Source organism: Amphibalanus amphitrite, unplaced genomic scaffold (genome assembly GCF_019059575.1).
Source record: "Amphibalanus amphitrite isolate SeventyFive unplaced genomic scaffold, NRLGWU_Aamphi_draft 001214F_arrow, whole genome shotgun sequence".
NCBI lineage: Eukaryota > Metazoa > Arthropoda > Thecostraca > Balanomorpha > Balanidae > Amphibalanus > Amphibalanus amphitrite.
In genome coordinates this window covers 143404-156084 of record NW_024882708.1, presented here as the reverse complement: position 1 = coordinate 156084, position 12681 = coordinate 143404, and the positions used below count along the sequence as shown (strand labels likewise).

Below are 12681 nucleotides of genomic sequence, written 5' to 3'. Positions count from 1 at the left end.
TATTAAATCATGTCTATATTGTAGGAATCAAATGATTTTTGTTGTAGTCACATTCCCTACTCTGACCATCATGTCTGATTATTTCCAGTTACCACTGACAATGCCCAAAACAAGAACAACAAAGGCCCAAAGGTGGCTGTTTGGTAGTGCGCAAAGCTGCTGGTAAGTGGCATCAAAGGATAGGATGTGCTTTGTTATTTCCAGGCACGTAGCCAGGATTTTGCTGAGGGGGGGGGGGGGGGGGGTCACAGGTTGTGGCTTAGTGTTGTACCCCCTCCAAAAAAAAGGAAAATTTCTCGGATTAGGCCCACTATTTTGGGGGTGTGTCACAGCTGTTTTTATTAAAAAAAAAAAAAAAAATTCGCCATCGCCGAGGGGGGAAGGGGCACGAGGGCATGGCTCCCGTGCCCCTCCCCCCTCCTTGGTTACGTCCTTGGTTGTTTCCAGGGTTGCCAGACTTGGCGATATGTCGCCAATTTGGCGAATTTTGAAAGTCATTGGCGATAGAAGCACGGCGTTTGGCGATAGGCGATAAAACGTTAAATATTGGCGAATTTCCAGAGTTCACCGCCAAATCACCGAATATTATTTTAAAAAATAAACAAAACAAAGCAAAAAAACATCATCACGAAATATTTCGTAATCTGATTACGATCAGATTACGAAATAATCTAGTAATCTGATAACCGTCCAACGTTTCGTAGGCACTCAATTATAAAATGTTCCTGATGAAAATATCTTCTAGGTACTTACTTGTAAACAACTTTGTGGCGTGTTGCAAGGCCCTAAATACAATGCAAGGCGTGTTGCGGGAATGGCGGGAACGGTTGCTTGGCGACCTTTGCTATTTTATTTGGCGCTGGTTAAGGTAGGTACGCTGTTCTGTAGATGAATATGAGAAACGAGATAGGTAAATCGTGAACTAGGAAACGATTCGTGAACACGGTTACACGAACGCCAACTTGCGTTTTTGTTTGTTTGTTTTGTTGGGTTGGGTGTGTGTGGTGTTGGGTTGTTTGTTGGGAGGCCCTTTCGGTCTGACAAGACCATTGCAGAGCCGGAAGGATGATAGGAATTAGGGGGAGACATTGGTCTGGGCAGACACCCTAGTGAGTCGCCGGGGCTGAGCCCGTCCAGAGGACAGGCCACCCAGCCCCCCATGCACTCTCTGCACCCGGCTACGGGGTGCGCTCCCTCGGGAGCAGCGGTGCCGCTCCAAGGGAGCAGCCCGCATAACATAAAGGTGCCTGTCTAGCCCGGAGTGGGGTTGAGGCGTGGAGGAGAAGGATTTCTGTATCCTGAGGATAGAAGCACGGAAAGGTGCCAACTTGCGCTGCTACGTATGCTTATACAGTGCATCCTATTTGGCGAATTTTGGCGAAATTCGAGGGGCGAATTTGGCGATAAGGACCATTCTGGATCTGGCAACCCTGGTTGTTTCTGAGAGTTTGGATATCACAAAGCTTTAGATATAAATTAGAATGTAATAAGAAGCTTTCAGCATTGCACCTTTCCAGACACTGATAATTCATTTGCCTTTATTGTTTCAAAAGTCAATTTTCAACACAAAAAAGTTGAAATTATTAACTCAAATAATTGCAAATATATACTTTGGTAATTTGCCTTTCGCATCACTACCTATCAACAAAATAATCAAGGGTGACTAAATATGAAATGCTCCTGCATGATCTTCATCGTGAACAATTGTGAAGGTATGATGTTTGCGTGTTGAAATGTTATAAAGAACTTATGTCATAAAAACAACTTGTAAAATTGTGTCTTTCCATATTATTCTGCAAGGAAGCCTTGGAAGGGAGAGACACTATTCCGTCCTACAGAAGCCATTTAGAAATGTGTGACATGTTCAGCACTTTGAGTCAGTCGGTGCCCGGACCTCAGTCGGCTGTATGACCGTCTCCTCGTCCTCTTTTGTCGGCTCCGCCCCGTGCTGTTTCTATAAGGGTGTCTGACCCGCTGCCGCTATCCCCACTGTGAGGTCTGACCCGCCGCGCGCTGTCACCACTGTCGGCCCTCTGTGTGCGCGGCAGGTGGTGGTGGATGTCTCTGCTCTGACGCGCGGCGTGCGCCTGCTCAGTGTGGAGGTGCCGCTAACAGCGGTGCCAGCCGGAGCGGCTGCCTCGCCGGCGGCCGACATTGAGCGCAGCACGTGTCAGCCGCCGTTCGGGCCGCTGCAGCTGCTCCAGTCGGCGGCGCAGCTGTCCGTCTCCGTGTCACTGGCCGTGCCGCTGGACCTGCTGCCGCGGCCGGCGCCGGCGCGCTGCGCCTATGGCCGACTGCTGGCCGTGGTCTCGCAGCGCGGCCTGCAGCGCAGCGGCGTGCTGCAGCTCATCCAACAGCTCAACGAGCCGCCCAGTCCGGCGGCGGCCGAGGGCACCGCGCCGCGCCGGCCGGGCGACGTCAGCACACCTGGCATCAGCGGCTTCTGCCTGGCCGACCGTCAGCTGCACCTGCTGTTCGCCGAGGGGCGCGCCGACGCCGAGCTGGAACAGACGGCGGCCGCGCCGCGCGCTCTGCCGCGCCGCGACGCTCGACTCTGCCGCGCCGCGACGCTCGACTCTGCCACCAATCGGGCCTGCTGTTTAGGGAGCGCCTGTACCCGCGCCAGCCGGCCGCGTTCCGCGTGCTCGAGGACCGCCCGCTACGCGCCCAGCTGCTCGACACCCGCCTCTACACGTCACAGAAACAGGAGCCGGCGCGCGCCGTCCGCGCCATCAGAGAGTGCTTCCGCACGCAGTGGCTGTCGGAAAATGAACCTGCTTCCCAACGAGGCCGGCCTGCAACAACTGCTGGCCGGCTGTTGGCCGAAAAAAAAACGCCTTCAACCGGATGTCAGTTGTCAAATCAACGCGTATTGATGCATTCACTAGGATGGGCTTACGTAAAGCTGTAGAATTGCAAATATATAATGGCACTGTTTTTGATCCGTTCGGTATGCATTGGTATCATATGATCTCTCATTCACAGACGATCAGCTGCGAAGACCCAGATCCGTAGTAGAGGGCTCATCGAGTCTGGGTCCAGCTCCCCGTACTTCCTCCACTTTGGAAACACCGCAGCGCAGACCACAGTTATACATAATATTTAGTTTTCATTCACTTCATAACCGAAGGTTGTTTGATAGGTGATATGCTGCTTGAGTTGCACCCCGGTATATCAATACGAAGCTTCCGTCCCTGCCACATACCAGTGAAGGAGGCGGCGGCGCCGGCGGCGGCGGCCGGGGCCGGGCTGCCCTGACCACCGACACAGTCTGTGAAATGCCCCAACAACTCAACAGGCTTCATAAATGTTTTTTTGCACCATATTTTCTCGCGTATATGAAAGCTCTAAAATGTACAATATTCATTTCAGCCGCAAGCGATATAAAAGCTCTACAAAACGTCATGTCTCTGTGTGCAAGAAAGACACATATATTGTGTATAATCGAGCGTACATGATCTGCAGCGCTGCGGAGGGCTGCTCGGTTGCCGCTTTTTACCAGTCGGCTCTAGGTCGGACATATGGGTAAACAAAATGGAATAGTAATATTAAACAATGCTACCTGCTGATGCTACTGGGCCTCTCATTGGTGAAGAACTGGCAGCCAGCCAGCGTGTTTTTGTGAGAACTGTTTTAACAGCAGCAACCGAACGGCTCTCGGGCCAGCGACCAGTGAGCGTAGACAGCACAGCGCTCCGTTAGGCATCGGCGGGCAAGCACACATTAGCTGTGGACGGACCGGCCGCCCGAACATATTTGTCGGTATCGAAAGTATCGTGAACCAAATGACTGCTAGCGAAAAAAGGACTGCCTCTCGTATCCATGAAAACATGTGCTCTACAAAAGTACATAATTGCTTAGTTGTCGCCAGTCACTCATTGCACCATGGCGTCAGTGTGGGGCCGCGCCCCGAATCATCTCAATCGCCAGGCAAAGCATCTCAATCGACAGGCACATGGTAGTCCAGCTACGAATCCGAGCCGCGGCATCCCGTCTATGTATCTACATTACACCACAATCGAACACTGTCGGGCCACCCGAGACAGCAGTCTCCAATGTAACATCAAAACACGCCACTCGTCTAATATCAGAAAAATGAGCATTGAGTACCTACCGAATATCGACTACAGAAGATTACAATGGGGTGCAGATCTAGCAAGAGTGTCGCGGTTCGTCTCGGCACGGCTTACAGGCCGCCGTGCCCGCGCAGGTGACCGCCAGCTCCACCTGTTCCACCTCCGGCGCGGAAGCTCGATCACAAGACTGACCTCAGTCGGCGCTCTGTGCTCGGCACAGGGCGACCGGGTCAGGAGCGGGCCGCTGCCGCCAGGGCCGCGGCCACCAGCCACGCGGCACCGGCCGCCATCACCCGCTCAGCCCAGATGCGCGCCACGGCGTCATTGGGGCTTCCCTGAGCAGGATCGAACCAGAGCTGCATGCACGGTTCCGTATCCGCCGTGAACTTCCACGAGTGATCCCACACCTGAAAAAGGCGCACGGTTTGCGTCACAGCTCGGCTCACTTTCACAGTCCACGCACCGGCAGCAATTAAGGGCTACTTAGATAGTGTGCTAATAGAGCGCAATCACTTAGCTTAATCCATATAGAGTCAACCATGAATTGTTAATTACGAGCGAGCGAGCGAAGCGAAGTCTTTTCAATATCACGGAAAAAGCTCAGTATGAGCGGCCCGACCCGGCCCGGCCTGTAACGCTTTTGAGAGGCTTATATCTCAGCAACCGCTGGACCGATTGGCCTGCGGTCTTTTTTTTGTTGGGTAGTCCTATTCCCTCTACCCCGTAATTGACTACTCTTGATACATTTCAGGGACCGTCGTGGCACGTGCCACGTGAAAAGTCAAGGGTGTTATTTGTCAAAATTGCAAAAGAAGTGATTTTGAGAGGCTCATATCTCAGCAGCCGCTTGGGCGGTCTTGCGGTAAATTTTGTAGGGTAGCTGCACCCCTTCAACCAAAGGTCGGATGCTCTTGATCTATGTGAGTGACCCCCACTGCACGTGCAAAATGCAAAAAGAAGAGGTGCCGAATTTGTTCCCATTTCAATAACTCTGTTATTACTGGGGCGATTTAGCTGAAACTTGGCATACAGGTAGGCAGTAGGCACCAACCAGGCAATGCATTCCCATATGTTGCGGTTAGGGTGCTACTGCACGTGCGCACGTGCAGGGGGGGGGGGCGCTTCCAGATCTCGAGAACGGCTGGGCCGATTGCGTTCAAATTTGGACGTAAAATAAAGGACGCTTGAATCTTACCTGAGTGATGTCCATTTCTTGATCACTTTCATCTGTGGATGACCGAGCAGCGACAGCAACCCAAGGCGTATACGGAATCTAAAAAAAATCAGCACACCGTTACCACATGTTTTAATAAAACTTACCTATAGGGAGGTAGCATACGAGTTAAAATACTGATCAAAACAATAACATACAAACATACAGATATTCGGTTAGGTTGAAATGGCTAAAAAATATAAAAAATAAGGGGAAGGTACTAGGGCTGTAAAGCTGAAAGGGCTCGGTACTAGTAATAATTTTTGGCTAAAAATATCACAAATAAAGACTGCACTAAAGCTGTAATGTCTGGTACTAGGAATAACTTTAGAGTAGTGTTATAAAAACAATATTCAGAGTCTTTTGATAATTTTTTTCTAAAACAATATAGCAGGCATTTTCATCACTTCTAAAAAATAACTTACATTCTGATCCGGCACAGCACTGTTCTTTAGACGCAAACGTTTTTGACTGTGCTTATCATGGTGCGCACTTCTTGTTAAGTTTAAGTGGTCATGTGGTCTTGGCTCATTGGTCATGCCACACACCCTCATCCACTTTTCTCTGTACTTCTTTTTTTAGCGGGAACCTAAAAGTAAAAAAGGGTCAACACATGCTTAGTCCATGCAACACATACTCTGTGTATTAAGCTGAATAGCTCCACTGAGCCCAGTTTCACCAAGTGCGGTAAACTTAATTTTGGGGTAGTTTTTGTAGTTAAGTAGTGGGGTAGTTTGGTAGTTTACCCCAAATTGAGTTTACCGCACTTGGTGAAACTGGGCTCTGGTGAGTTTCCTTTTCTTGTCAGCACATAAGTGAAAGAAAACTGTGTAGACAAGAGATAAACCAAACCCCCATGGAAAGGTAGGTGTTACCACAACCAGGAAATGGGATTTGAAGGGATGGATAAATGTGTCTGAGTTCTACCTTTCAGCCAGACTGGAAAACATCCATACACTACGCCGGACGCCCGTGAGCCCCTCATGCGCCAAAATTTGAAGCAAGCAATTTTGAGCTGAAATTCCAGTGCATGATTTCCACTGGAAGTTGGGTGCCTGTTTGCACCAAAATTAAGCCACTTTTACATAAAGCACATGTGCATATCTACCGACCAAGGCTATATCAACCAGACAGATCGTTCCGGGGCCTCAGAGTCAGACGCTATTCCCTTTCTGAGCGTCTGAATTAGTTAATGTTCCCATGAAAACCCAATACCACAATATGTGTGGCACACTGTAGAATCTTAAGGTGAAACAAGGCCCAGGCCAGAAGTTCCGACTCTCTTCAGACCTGCCAGCACCCGCAGGGCAAGTCTGCTGCTAGATTGACCATAGCGTGTCAAAAAATTCGGTGACAGCCATTTGCATGAACATTATGCGCCATGCGGTCACCCTGCGCCTAAAAATTCAGCTGAATTTGAATTTGAATCAGCTGAATTTGACGCATGCAAAATTATGCTGGATGTGCGATGAAATTTTCGGGGCAATGCCGCAATCACGCCACTTCGCCTGACATATTCGGCATAACTTGTGTTTTTTTTATCCAGTCTGGCATTTCAGTTGTGAAAGCCTGAACAGTTCAAAAGGATTTGCTAATCCAGGGGAGAGTTCTGTGAAAACAAAAGTAATAGAAGAGCCATTGCAATAAATAAGAATTTAGGTACCTAGGTACCTACTTGTGCACAGTCACACGCATATCAGTCCCGACCCGACGTAGGTCGTTTGCTCCGCGGATCACACACTTCTTCATCGTTATTATAGGTATTTGTTCGAACAAAAATGCCCTGATTTCGGATCAGAGCCACGGTATAAAATATGATAAAGATAAAAGATACATTTGCGTAAGATAAGAATACATTTTAGCAATTGGCTACCAAACGAGATGTCATCTGTTCAGGGCATAGCATAGGTTTACTTTCATAGACCTCATGAAAGTAGCTCATGAAACTCATCACCAATCAGCGCGACGGATTTCAAGATTCGATTGCGGATGTTCATCCGCCGGCCGATTGCCAGAACAGACAACGAAAAATAACGCAACTGCTCATGGTCTGCTCGCTAGTACAGGGATCCGTGCCTGATCAGTACTGCTGCAAGCTGATTGGTTAAAAACCAAAGCCTCGCCGCGGGTGGCTGTATTGTCGGATAAGAACGCATTCCTGGGATAAGGACGCATTCCTGGCATATTTTCTTTTAAAATTGCCGATAACTTCGAATGGAGGCCGAAATCGGCCGTAAGAGGGTAGGCAAGTAGGTTTTCGGACACGGGCTACAAGATGGCTATCTCAGTTTAACCCTCGCATGTGTAGGGGGGGGGGGTCGGATGGACCCCCCCCCCATGGTTTTTCGCGAATAACTCGCGTAAAAAGCGGCCGATCGCGACGAAACTTTCAGTACCCTCGCATTGATCAATTTTACACCTACCCTGAAAATTTCATGACCCTGACCCAAATGACCTTTGACCTGTGACCTCTTTTCCGAGACCATGTTTGGCCGGAATCGCGATTTCGCGTATGTCGGCTCGCACTATCCGCGCGTTTGCAAGCTTTTCGTGGTTTCAAACGTTCAAACATGTGATTTGATGTTACTCCCGTGGGTGTCAAGGTCACCTGAAGGTCAGGTCAGGTCATTGACCTTTGGTGACCTCGGGTGACCTCGGTTCACTTTTTCGAGTTTTACATGTTTCTAGGCTAGTTTTTGGAGCTGAATTCGAATTTAGCAACCATTTGAACATTTACGAAGTAGTTTTGGTGACTTCGTAACATGTTACGAAGCTGTCAGAGGTGGTTGACACGTACTACGAATACCCGTCACGACGCCTACTGGTTGACCTGACCTGACCTGACCCGACCTGGTCGAAATGCTTCAAGACATCATCTGTGATCAAAACTAACACGATATTCGTGATCAGCACCCCGAAAAACCCCTTAGCAGCCACACTTTACGACTTTCTAACAGGTCCCGATTTTCCCGACTTTGGGTCATTGACCTGACCTGGAAGGTCAACCAATGACCTAGGACCTTAAAATTGGGTATCATCGGCTTCCTCTCGTCACGGGCAACACGCTCGTTTTTTCCGCGAAGCTCTAGCTCGATCAGGGGCCAAACGGCAAGGGGGGGGGGTCCAACCGACCCCCCCCCCCTACACATTAGAAGCTGGAAAACGCCGCACACATGCGAGGGTTAAATCCCCATGTTAAAGGTGGCCCTTTTCCTTTAAAGAGGTCACTGCTACCAGGTCAGGTCACAGCGCTAGGTCACAAAGGGTCATTTGCAGTATGAACCCAATTATAGGGTTACACGGGGGCAAGACGCCAAGTTGGGTAAGATGTCCACCACACTTTATTTACGAAAGTACCGAAGCAATGCACAGTTGTTGTTTTTTTTTTTTTGTCGTTCTTTGGGAGCCGTTCCTTTGTCGTTCTATGGGGCACGATTTGACGTGTGTCGGGCCTCCCGGTGAGAAGTGGCTGCGGAGTTTTTTTTTGTACCCCTTTCCTTATTTTTATTGGTTATCGTTATCGTTTATCGCTAAGTTTTCAGAATTATCGCTCATCCACTTATCGCAAGTTACAAAGATGATGAACGATAAACGATAAAATGTAAAACGGGATGATGTAAAAATGGAAGACGATCGACAGTGTATGCCGCGCGACAGTATGTGTGCGCAACCTGTTGCCATCTGCTAAGTGTATAGATCTGCAAATACATATGTATATGTATATAAAGTATATATGAAGTATGGTATATAAAGTGTATATAAAGTATGTATATGTATATAAAGTACATATCTGCAAATATGTACTTTAAGTAGGGTAAGGTGCCTAATTAGCGACCCTTTCCGATTTGCGACCTACCTCCCTACAGGAAAACTGGTAGGAGAAAACGGGGTAAAAACATCGTCAAAAGCTCAGCCATCCTTTGGTTATCAAATTAAATTATTTTCCGGTCGTCGATATTTTTGGTGGGACGTTTCAGATGAGTTTAAATAAAGATGACGAGTTTCTTATCCAAAACTTGTGTGTTTGGGCCATCTCTGATGAAAAGCGATGCACATTAGGATGATGGACCTTTTTTATTCTGAATCGACATTCCTTTTTCAATTGATTGCCGTTTTCCCATAGTGAATCGCTCAACTGTGCACAGCATGGCGGTTAAAAATGTGTCGCAACTCATATTTCCTATTTGCGCCTGACATGGTCGCAAATAGCTCAAGAAGGGAAAGAAAGGGGAAAAGACAGAAATGAAAATGAGGTGTTGCTGAAGCTTGCAATGTGTGGCAGGGGATGCCAAATGTCGTCACCGACTGCAGGGGTGCCGAATTCAGCGCGGACCTCGAATATCATACGAGATAGCCCGCAAAATGTGGGTTTCCGCCTTCTTTTCGCCTTCGGTGCATCGCGTGATCAGTTTTTACTTACGTAAATGTGTTGGATAAACGTTCCTGTTCGAGTGATTGAGTGCTTTGCGTAAAGGTTACCTTTTTGAGATCATATTTCATCTTTCCAGGCGTCGCATTTTTTGCCATTTTTAATATGGGGAAACCCATAGACTTATTAGCGACCCTCCCCGGTCGCTAATCGGGAAGAGTTCCCTATTAGCGTTTTTTGCAATGGTTTGCCAAAATGCTCACTACAAATAAGCTAGTGAATATTGGGACAGAAAATGACTATATTTTAATAGAAAAATAAACGATCTCTCCGAAAATCAAGCCCGTAATACAGTGGCACCCACAGAGCGTGAGCAATGACGGTTCAAATTAAGGGGGTCGCTAATTAGGCACCTTACCCTACACTTATTTAAGCTGTATTTCTTATCGCTTTTGTTATCGCTGTTAAAGAACAATTAATCGTTATCGTTGTATCGTTTATCGTTTCGTTATCGCCGTTAAAAACAATTATCGTTATCGTTTTTCGTTTATCGTTTCGTTATCGCTGTTAAAAAACATTTATCGTTATCGTTTTATCGTTTCATCGCTATCGCTGTTAATTTAAAAAAATATTACCGTTTACCGTTTATCGTTATCGCAAACCTTTCTTATCGTTTTATCGTTATCGCAATTCCGAAAATTAGTTATCGCGGAAAGCATGCTGCAGAAGATGCTATGCCATAAACGGAGCCGCTGCGCAACGCCGTATTTGGGGGGGGGGGGTAAAAAACCCCACAGCACGGCGAAGGTTTAGGTCTTACGTTGACCTTCCAGATCAGGTCAATGACCCAAGTTCGGGAAAATGGTACCTACCTGATAGAAAGAACGCAGAAAAATAAAGGCACCAAAAGAAAGGAAATATCAAAGACCCTTGCTATATAAGCATAAAGCAAAGCAATTGGGTATGATAAGTGGGATTTCATTAATGACTCAATTCAGGCCCAAAAAGTGGGCACCACCCCGTAGGACCTGCCGACCACTGTTCTAGGGCCATAAAACAAATTGAATGTTTTCAGCTTGACGATACGGATCGACTGGTAGGTATGCTTGTCTTTTTTCCGGTTAGGTCATGAACTTAACTACGGTCAACTTTTCTACTTTACTTTTTAAGGTCAAATTATAATTAGGTGGTTTCGAGCATTAGGACGAGAGAAATAGGTACTATCCTGGTAAGGTAAATAAGCGTAATAGTTAGTAGGTACCTAAACTACCGTTGATCTAAAGTTAAATCCGAGTCATTACCTACTCAGAGAAGTTACAAAAACCTATCTAATGCGCCTTTTTTTGGACACCAAAGATCCGTCATCGGTATGCCTATAGTGCCGCCCCTATCAGATGCTAAGTGCACCGCCCCATCAGATGCAAAAATTCGAAATGCCGCCCCTAAATTCTAATCGTTATAGCCGACCCAGTGAAAATCCCTTATCCCGCGAGTTGCTGGGGGGGGGGGGAAGCGTTAAACGCCCCCACTTTTTCGCCGGGCCATAGCATAAAAACATTTGGATACCTGTCTGTAGGGAATTGATGGAAGTTTACCGCGACAAAGTTTCAAAAAATCGGTCGGAACTTTTTGAGATATCGAGGTTTAAGTGACGTCATGATTTCCGAGTTTTCGAACAAAAACGGCCCTATGTTAAAAAAAAATAATAGGTATAAAATCACAGAATAGACATAAAGACATGCCGTAACGCCATTAGACTGCCAATACCATGAACAATCAACTAGCCATCTTCGATTATTGATTATCTTTCCGCATTTTCCAAAATCTTGAACTGAATCTCGGCAATTTCTCGTGACTACTTCACGACCATGACACATGTAGGTATTTCACATTGACATTTTGAACCAAACACGTACACATATGATAACATGAATGTCACCATCTTGTTTTACGCCCAAAATTACCCATAAAACATGTGTTACAGGCTGCGAATATCAGTTTTGATTTTCGGGGATATGTGTTTACCCGGTTGACCTGACCTTGACCCTGACCTATGCTTGACTGACCCTGACATGGAACTGACACTCGTGTAGGCCTTATATGAATGATTGTGCACCGTTAATCACTGGCGGATCCAGACTTGCGTTTTGGGGGGGGGGGCAACTCATGCAAGGAACCAAACCTAGGGTACCTGTTTTCTCATCGGATTTAGGCCACTTATTTTTCGTCACAGCCCTGAAACGATAATTTTTTTAACGAAAAATAAAAAAGAATATAGAAATGGTAGCCCACCCAACCCGTGCCTTTATATTACTTTGAAAACACTTCAAATTGCTTTTGTCGACCAGTTAGCCCGCTCCGGGTCGGTGCTTAGCACAGCCTTCGCGGGCTGGGAGGTGTCGGTTGGACCCCCCTGCCGTTCGGCCCCTGATCAAGCTCGCGGAAAAAACAAGCGTGTTGCCCGTGAGGGACGAGAGGAAGCCGATGATACCCGATTTTAAGGTCCTTGGTCATTGGTTGACCTTTCAGAGCGGTGTTTCACGGTCGCGCTGCCAGCCGCCATGCCAGCGCATTCCGCGAGCTAAGGTCAACCTTCGGTAGTGTTGTAGGTATAGGCTTGTTGATGTCTCCATGGAAACCAAAAGCGCCAACAGCGCTGGCAGCGGCTGGCAGCGTGCCGTGAAACACCGCCCAGGTCAGGTCACAGATCCAAAAGACGGGAAATTTAGGACCTGTCAGAACCTCCTAAAGTAAGGCTGTAATAGTTTTTTTTGTACTATCACGAATTTCATGTTAGTTTGGATGATAAATGATGTCTAAGACATCATCATCTAAGACTCTTCTGACGTTTTGGGGGGGGGGGGGGCAAACAGGCCACTTTAGGCCTTTGGGGGGGGGCATGGCCCTAAATGCCCCCCCTGGATCCGCCAGTGCACCGTTTTGACAGAGTTTATGACGAGAGGCGCCCACTGCGAAGTCCTGAAGTTCATGCTACTGAAAGCCCGATTTCAGGTGTTTGACCT

At 47.5% G+C, this 12681-nt stretch overlaps 1 long non-coding RNA gene across 1 annotated transcript; it reads right to left on the bottom strand.

The window, feature by feature from the left end:
• Positions 1-3402: 3402 nt before the first annotated feature.
• On the bottom strand, positions 3403-7336 carry LOC122371201. The gene is made up of 4 exons (XR_006254688.1): positions 6965-7336; positions 5715-5878; positions 5272-5349; positions 3403-4483 (listed from the first exon to the last, which is right to left on the bottom strand). It is a non-coding gene; the product is annotated as an uncharacterized LOC122371201 (long non-coding RNA).
• Positions 7337-12681: the final 5345 nt, after the last annotated feature.